The following is a 7,500-nucleotide window of genomic DNA, read 5'->3' as shown; positions in this document are numbered from 1 at the left end:
GGTGGAGACTGTATCTCCGACAGCCGGAAAACCCGCCCCAAAACAACCAGCAGCACCACAAACGAGCCACGAACTGACGATGCTGGCGATTAAGGGGGAACACTGATCTTAGCGCCTACAGAGCACCCGTTTGTGTGTTTGCTGGAATTATTACGCATCTCAGTGACGATCAAAGCGCTTAAGTAGTTTGCGTTGACGCCCTCAACTTCTTCTCGCAAGACGACAGCACCATCGCCACCGCCATGCTCTGGTACACCATTTTTGGGGGTCTTGCTGTGCTGACGCGTCTTAATGAGGACAAGCATGGTTAGCTCTCTTCTCTCGGGACCGGTAATTGATGGCTTACGTTTGGGCCAGGCTCTGAAAGTGGGAAAAAGGGCAGAATGGAAGATTATTAGGTCAAACACTGCTGGCTGTGTGTATGCGCGCTCTCATCCAACAAATTATATCGGAATCAAAGTGGCACAAGTAGGGAGCAGCAGAACATGAGATGCTTGATGCTACACCTTTGTTTTCTAAGCATTCCTGGATCGAATCCCAAGAGGATCGATCTGCCGATGAGAAGAGATGCGTCACTTGCAAACCATCCACACTCCTAAAATGTCTTACAACAAATTTACTCGCTCCACAACAAACAAATAAATTTGGAAATTTGCCCCGTTTGGAGCGTGGTCAGAAGAATTCGATATTTAAAAAACCGCAACTCCTTGTCACGCGACTTCCGGCTGCGATTCCTAGCACCTAGTCCTGGCTGTTTGCGATGGTTTCAGCATCACTCGATACATCCGCCTGTTCTTTGGTGTCTATAGTATCTTCTTTTCTGTCTATTCTGTTATGCGCACCAGTTACTGACATCCGTTTTCGATTGGAGCTGAGCTCTCCGCCGTCCTCCTTCTGCGTATCTGCCTTTTTACGCTTGCCCAAGTGGTTTTCGTCCTGTTGCTTCACTGCGTTCGGTAGCCTCTTTTTTCGTTCGCGGGCTTTAAGCGTTTCAGTAGCTTGCAACGCGGAGCGCAGTTCGATGCATCGATCTAGCAAAAAGGCGCAATTTGCCCTGACCAATGCAGTCCTCCGTGGCAGGGCGCTCAGTTGTGGGTCTTCGAAGAGCTCCTCCTCCTCCTCGTCCTCCTCGCCCTCCTCCTCAGGACCAACGAAGTCAAAGTGGACGGTCCGAAGTGGGCCCGGGTTGGGATTTCGACACTCCGGACAGGATGCGTGCGTTTCCAGCCAGCGTGTGACGCACGTCTCGTGGTGCAGGTGTCCACAGACGGTGGCCGAGGTCTTGGCATATCTGCACGGTTCAAAGCAAATACTACAGATCGGTTCCATTCTTTCGGCTGGACAGTTTACTACTGTTTGCCAGCAGCTGGTACATGACTATGGTTGCTCTAATTGGACTAGGGACGCACTAGAATATTGAGCGGAGCGTATGGTTGCTAAGTTGTGCTCGACTCGTGCTGCTAGATGACGTCTGGAGTTGCCTTTCACATGCGCCTTAGCGTAGACCCCATTGATTCATTTTTAAACATTGGAATCAAAAATTTTCTTTAATTAAATTCCTCATTATTGTTACCCCTTGGCACTAGGAACGGTGGCATGCCCCGGATGATTTGCTATCTAATCTGCATTCGTATCTCTCTTCGCGACTGTCGGGGGTGCACCGAAATGTCAACAAAAAAGGGCTGCACAAACGACGAAAGACGTCAGGGGGCACACCTAGCAGCAGCGCACACTGACTGGCCCGCACTGGCGGTGGCGGCCTTCACTACCGAGCACGTCCCGATCCCTCGGCCTCTTATTTTGTAACTTCTTGGATCTGTTCTATGTCAGGGCGCCCCCCTTGCATCGTTTGCGATGTCACGATCCATCATCATCATCGGGGCATCGGCACGAATTTGCAACACCTTATGCTGCTGGTGCTGGTACCCCACCCGGAGGATTAGTCTACGTTTCGTTGTGCCCCCCGCCTTTGGTTCGACATTTTGATCACATTGGTGCGCCCTTTATGCAAGCGCACAATCGCCATCACGCCGGTTGGAAGCGTGACATCGTGACGGCAGTCGGACAAGGCGCCAGGGGGGGCGGATTGCGAAATATGATCGCGACGCTTTGGCAGCACCACTGAGCACGGTCCGTACCCGTGTCGCCGTGTCGTTCTTTCTGGTGCTATCGGGCGAAGCGCAATATTCTTAAATGCACGCATCATCCGCGCTTTTGGAGGCTGTGCAGCGTCCCCGAGTGCGTGCAAATTTACATTTCAGCTGCTCGGCGTACCAACTCCTTCGACGCAACGGTGCGAACCGTTGTCATCATATCGGAACCGTGGTATCTTTTGCTGCGCTGCGTGGAATTCCACGGCCCAGAGATCGTCGCCGCTGTAGTAGAAGCTTCACATTCTGTAGATCTCATCGTATCCGGGGAGTCATTCCGTTCCGATCTCGTGATAAAGAAATAAATAAACATTTCAGAGTCTAAGGTCTCAGTGAGACTCGTGGAGCCGTCAGCGGTTCGTAAAAGCGGAATGAAAACGGATGAATAATGTATGCGGCGTGCATAACTTTACTTTCTGCTCAAGCGGCCGGTTCAAGTTTATTCACGTTTCTCGCGAGACAACTAAAAACATGAAGGAAGGGATCTTAGGGGGGTGCCAACTTGCCCCATGTGGACATGCTGCTGTGACCAGAAATGTGAGATTCTAACAGGAACTCTGGACGTAAATTCGGCATTTACTATGTCGAATGTGCTGTGTGTTTGGAACCATTATCTTCTTCGAACAAACAGTCACAACGGGAAGTGATCTCGCGACAAACTGACGGCGACTGATAAGCATACGCTAGCAGTGCCAGACAGCAACACCGCACGCGTTGTAATTAGATGTAATGGCAATTTGGGGGAAGAGGAACACAATCGCGCTTCCCTCCCGGCTTTATGTCTATGTATGGCCTTCACCTTTGTTTAGGGCGATGGCTTTACCATCGTACGGCGATTCTCGAGGTGATAAGAACCTCTCTCGACCTTGCCTGTGCCAGATGATTAAGCCGCGAAGTACCTCCATCGTATTGACTCACCATCGACGAGTCTTTGTTGCGACCGGTGTGGTGAGAACGAGAGTAAATAATGTGTCCCGTTCCGTTGGCCACTTGCCATGTTGCGAAACGCGCGCGTATTGCTGTCGCTTTGTGTTGTCGCTTCTCCTGCATATACAAACAGCCGTCTGAAGAACATATTTGCAACGACAAATGGTTGGTATTTTCCATCGTTTTTCCCTCTAAAAAACTCCGGTTTATCATTGCTTGTTGGTGTGTATCACAAACCGATCAGCCGCGTGCAAAGGAGGTGAGTCACGGTTCAATATCGGCCACCAATGTTGCTGACGCACATGTTTCGAGAGAGTAAAGTGGAAAATGTAATTAGAACCCGCGCCAGTCAGTCGCCTTGCCTGCCAGAGCAATAGTTCTTCCAAGAACCTATTTGTTCTTCGCTCGGTGGACCACCTATCAGTCGCTTTCTGGCAAAACATTTGGTTACAGCAGGCATGAGATAGCTTTTTTAAGGCAAGAAGCACATGGTGTACAGCATCGGGTCGAGGGAAGTTCGATCTAATTCAATTAGAGAAAGAGAGAGACACAAAAGAAGAAACTCTTTTTGACTAAATTACTTGCATAAATGTTGCACTAAGATCGATATGTTAAAATATGAATTTTGATAGAAATAATATCCATAATTATTCGGATAATAGATGCCAATGAACCTCCCCTAGAATACCAATCTTCCCGAAAGGCCATCAAATTTGAATCAACAAATGGACATTGCGGTCCGCAGAGAGAAAGGTTTTGGTCTATCTTAGCTCACGGATCGCTCATAGCAGATGAGTTGATTATCATCAGAAAGGGTAACAGAATATGTCACACCTTTTACGATGGGCTCAATTAGTGTCAGACTAATTGAGCGGCCAAATGGTGGCACTACCTATCAGGTATCATCTAGATATGCCACGAATTCAGGACCAACTTTTGGGCTTATACGACCGAACTCCCTCTTCGATCATCAAGCATACCACCGGAATGAGGTGTTGATTAAAGGGTTTCATCAAACATTGCCAGATGCGCTATCGTCAGCACTCCCCTCTCTCTCTCTCTCCCTCTCCCTAGAGCCCTATAAACTCTTTCGCATGGCGTGCCATCGCGAATGGCATGGCGTGACGAGAAGTAGAAAGTGTGAGTTTATTTTACAAATTAGGCGTGAAACATGGGCGCGCACTAGTAGAGGAGCAGCAGCAGCAGCGATGTAGACCAGTGCCCAGTTTGGCCGAACGTACCGCGCATCGTGCGCCGAGTGTAGGTCACCATTCATAACGAATACAGCCGAGGCCAGAATCTCGACAAACAAATCCAACAAATGATGTTGAGAGGTGATTCGATCGTATGTGGCCTAAATTGTGGGAAGCTGCGCCTCGTGCTTGTGTTTCAGCTCCGTTCGCCCGTTCACGTGATCCGAGGAGGAAACTCTGGATGAGCGAAAGGCTTAACGACGTCCCAGTAGGACTAGGAGAAGCATCATCGAGCTCCTCCGGTGGGCTTAAGATGGGGTTCTTCAACCACAACAATGCTCCTCAATCACCGCATCAATAGACATCCAAACGTGATTCGCGCTCCTCTTGATGGCTTTTGATGCTTTCGGTTCTTCCGCTCACGCATCGGCTGTCGAAATTATTCATCTCGGATCGATAGGTGGAATTGAGTACCGCAGTCCGCAGGGGGAATCGACTACGTCGGACCCTCCGGTGATTACCCCCGGCGATGGCTGGATGAGAAACCTCGCGCAGCTAGAGGCTCATCATCCGCCGAAGAGATTAACATCTTTCGTCTACTGGAATCGGATGGTCCATCATCCTTTCCTTTTTCCTTTTTCCTTTTCCCTCCCTCGTGAGACCGGAAGTTGGCGTAAAATGGCGCGCACCACCCATTAGCGGTTGTTTGCTGCTGCGGGTTGGAACCCCGGTTTGGTTTTCTACATATTTGCGAAGTGCCTGGTCAAGTGATGGAGGCTTTTTTGCAAATTATTATCCTCCCTTTCCTCCCAACCAGTTTGCTTCTTGGCCGGTAGTGCTGGAAGTGCAGGAGAACCCTGGCCTGACGCAAGATGTTGCTAGAAGAGGGAGTCTTTGGTGGTTTGGTGTTGCAGCGTTCTACTTAGAATTTGAATGCATAAATCCAACCAATAACAACTAACAACCTCTTTGGTGGGATTTGAACAATGTTTTTTATTCAATCTCGTTCAAACGGTTGATTTTGCGAAAATTACAGTCCCACGTTTTAATCAGCTAAATTCTGGCTCAAATGTGATGTGTTTAATGCTGATTCCCTTCTCTGCTCTGGTGCAGAGCTTTGTTGTGCCGCCGCCAATTTGATTACAGCTAATTGAATACAATCGTGAAACGATTCACTTGGCACAGGCGGCCCCATTGGGCCCATCTAGCCACGGTCTTAGTAAGACAACGGCGCCGCTCCTTAGTTCGCGTAAAACGATACTTTCGAATCGATTCGTTCTTGCTCTGCTGCTCGCCGTGACTGCATCCCTCGGCAGCGTACAAGTTCAAGAGTTCCCATTTTGCCTGTTCCTACCGTCCTTGATCGTGCCACTCCCCTACCGCCAAGATGACAAGCGAGAAAATGAAGTTGTTGCAGGCAGAGAGAGAGAGAGAGAGAGAGAGACCCCGCGAAGATCGCGAGGCACACAAAGGGGGGACTCCCGTTTCCAGTTCTGCAAGTTCTGCGCGCGCAAAACCTGTTCGAATCCGGTTAAGAAAAAGATTGCCATTAAATGTGGCGACGAGCATAATTAAATGTGTATAAAAAAAAGGCCCCGATTAGTACGACGGAGAGTGTCTTAGGCGTTCCGTTTGTTTATGGAATGGAACAACTTGGACCACGGAGAACTACGTTCTCTCTCGATCGGCACCGAGCACTCAGCATCAATTAGAAGCGAAACCAAAGAAACAAAGGCTACCGCATGCACGGCGGCGGTCTCCCCGGTCTGGACCACGGGCAACCTTCAGTAGCTCGATAATCAATGTGTCCAGCGAGTGGTGTGTCCTTCTCGGGCGTTGTTTGTCTCTTGTTGCGATTCGAAAGCATCCCAAAATGGACTTGGACAGCAACAAAGTTGCAAACCTATACGTTGCTCCACATTACATGATATTCTGCTTATGGTAAAGAAGCGGGCTTGGTCAGGTTCTAACGTCCCGTATAAGCCGCCCAGACAAAGCAGAGCATCATTGAGCACACCCGGACTACGGTGGTCGGAACTGGAAGCGACAACTAAATTCCACTCCGTGAAGCAACACTCTCCCGCAGAAGGTAAAAACGTCAATTGTTGTCTGACACGTTCTGCGGTAAGTCCTTGTACTCTCCACGCGAAACGACCATTACGTGATGTTGTCACACACCAGACAGACCATTGGGTTGGAATTCAATATCGACGGCACCCCGCGTCATCGCTGCCACGGTCCAGTGGAGTGAAGAAGGTATTACCCTCCTTCCTTCCCTTCCAACAACGACACTTGTGGCGCCACGCCTCCACATATTGCACTTCCGCTCCACGTCACGTCACCGAAGGAAAGCCCTTCCAAAATATCAAATTGCGCTCATGACCGGTCCGGAGGAGGAGTAGCTTGTCGTTACGCATCGCGGTCGTTTGGTCGCGGCAGCGCACACGCACCCCGGGGGGCGGAGAAGGAGCTGATTATTATGAAATTTCGTTGGAATTAGTTACGCATCGATGAACGCCGCCATTGCGGACACCGCAAGGAGGAGATTGATGCAATTGACGCTTGTAAGTACAGTGTGCGTCGTCCATTTCCATTGGCGTGTGCGATTTGGTGCGTGCTGGAGCGGGGCGAGTAGATGATGAGCAAGGAAGTCCTCGTCAAGCAGATGCCACGGCGGTTGTAGGTCACAAAGCCATTTCACAAAGCACATAGCACCAGCCCAGAGCGGTGTCCGGTTGGGTTTGCAAATGCTGCAACCGCGCATCGTCAACGCAGCGTAGTTGCCAGCTCATCTCGCGAGGTGTGCTGCTTCGCTCGCCATCCGCTACAGCTTCTCTCTATCGCTATTCCGTTCAACTCGCTGCAACCGGTTCAGCAGCCACGGCATGGAGTGGAGTGCGGAATGTTCATGAACTGCCTTGAACCTACTTCATATCTCGCGCTTCAGTCGCGTCTCCACTGCAACGAAGCGCTTCGCGTTCGTGCGTTTTAACTGCCTTTTAACCGATGAGCCTTTTGTGCCGGTGAGGGCCGAATGGGCCTGCCAGCAAGGCACTATCGGAATTGTCTGTTAACCGCTATATTATTGTACTTTTATCGTGATACTATTTAATAGTACTACTATTTTAAAGTGGTGCTGCTGGTGGAAACGCTCGAAGCACTTCCGTTGAGCTAGAAATCATTGTAATCTCGCACTCACACTCCCAACTGCCGCCTGCGTGGTGAGGGAC

At 50.0% G+C, this 7,500-nt stretch overlaps 1 protein-coding gene across 8 annotated transcripts in view; it reads left to right on the top strand.

Annotated features, from left to right (window-relative positions):
• The window catches only part of LOC126572803 (protein bunched, class 2/F/G isoform-like), a 56,407-nt gene that overhangs the window by 19,802 nt on the left and 29,105 nt on the right, over positions 1 to 7,500 (top strand). The gene's annotated exons all lie outside the window — the stretch shown is intronic.

This window comes from Anopheles aquasalis, chromosome 2 (assembly GCF_943734665.1).
Source record: "Anopheles aquasalis chromosome 2, idAnoAquaMG_Q_19, whole genome shotgun sequence".
Lineage (NCBI taxonomy): Eukaryota > Metazoa > Arthropoda > Insecta > Diptera > Culicidae > Anopheles > Anopheles aquasalis.
This window is presented reverse-complemented; position numbering and strand designations above follow the sequence as displayed.